Here is a 1,159-nt window from a genome sequence, read left to right as displayed (position 1 = left end):
CGAAGTTATTATAGACAATGAAAATTGGTTAGCTTGCTTTTTGGATAAGCAAAACAAATTAATATTAAACTGATACATAAAATAAAACATATCAAAAACCCTTTATACATCAAAATATACTATTTACTAAAAAAGAGAATATTACAATATATATATATATATATTGGCGAAAGCAATATGTCAAAAAAGAGAAGAAGGAATAAGATTTAACACGCTTGAACTGCTGTAAAATACTAGCTTTATTGTGTTCACTAACGGCTGACTCAAACTGTAACTCCCCCAACCAGTTTACGAACAATCCTGGTAAACTAATACTATTTAATATAATAACATAGAAAACAAGAACAATAAAGAAAAATTATTTACAATAAAAACAAATCCTAAATAAATATCATTGAAAAAACTAATAATAGAACAAGTTAGAATGAAAAAAGAAATTATTTACAAAAAACAAAAACATAGCATGAAAGAGACAGTATTTACAAAAATCAATAACAATCTTAAAACAAAACAATAAATAGAATAAGTAACTAAATTTTCTGTAATACAATCTAGTAAGAGAACACTTCAGTTTTTATATTGTCATTGCCGGAAGTTTTAATTCTTCAATATGGACAGTTCTCCTCTTTTTGGGTTCTCTGATAATTTCTATTGTAACAATATTGTGTTCCCTTATAATAATCACCCTGAATGGGCCCTCGTATCGCTGAATCTCTTTACCCCTGTTAGATCCCAACTTCCTATATACAATCGTCCCAATTTTTTATTGCTTCCATCCTATCTGTGACCTTTAAATTCCCCCGAGTTACCCTCCTGGATTTTTCCTTTTCCATTCTTCCCCGGGCCTTTTCCCATAATTTTCTTTGAACAACATGGTTGTTGAGTATTTCTTCTCCGTTTGCTGCCGTGCCCTTATAGTCCCGCTGGTGTCCTCGAAGCTTAAAGAGGACCTCAAATGGTGAAAACCCCAGAACTGTATGTACAGATTGATTGTATGCCACAATCGCCTTAGGCATTGCCACGTCCGGTTCCAGTCCCTGGTCAACCTGATATAGTCGAAGATGGTCTCTCAATGTGCCATGAAGCTGCTCTATGCCTCATCTACTCTAAGGGTGCCCTGGTGTGTTGAGATGCCATATTATGTCAAGGTCCTTCATTT

Source organism: Halyomorpha halys, unplaced genomic scaffold (assembly GCF_000696795.3).
Source record: "Halyomorpha halys isolate HHAL.00 unplaced genomic scaffold, Hhal_1.1 Scaffold298.1, whole genome shotgun sequence".
Classification (NCBI taxonomy): Eukaryota; Metazoa; Arthropoda; class Insecta; order Hemiptera; family Pentatomidae; genus Halyomorpha; species Halyomorpha halys.
This window is presented reverse-complemented; position numbering follows the sequence as displayed.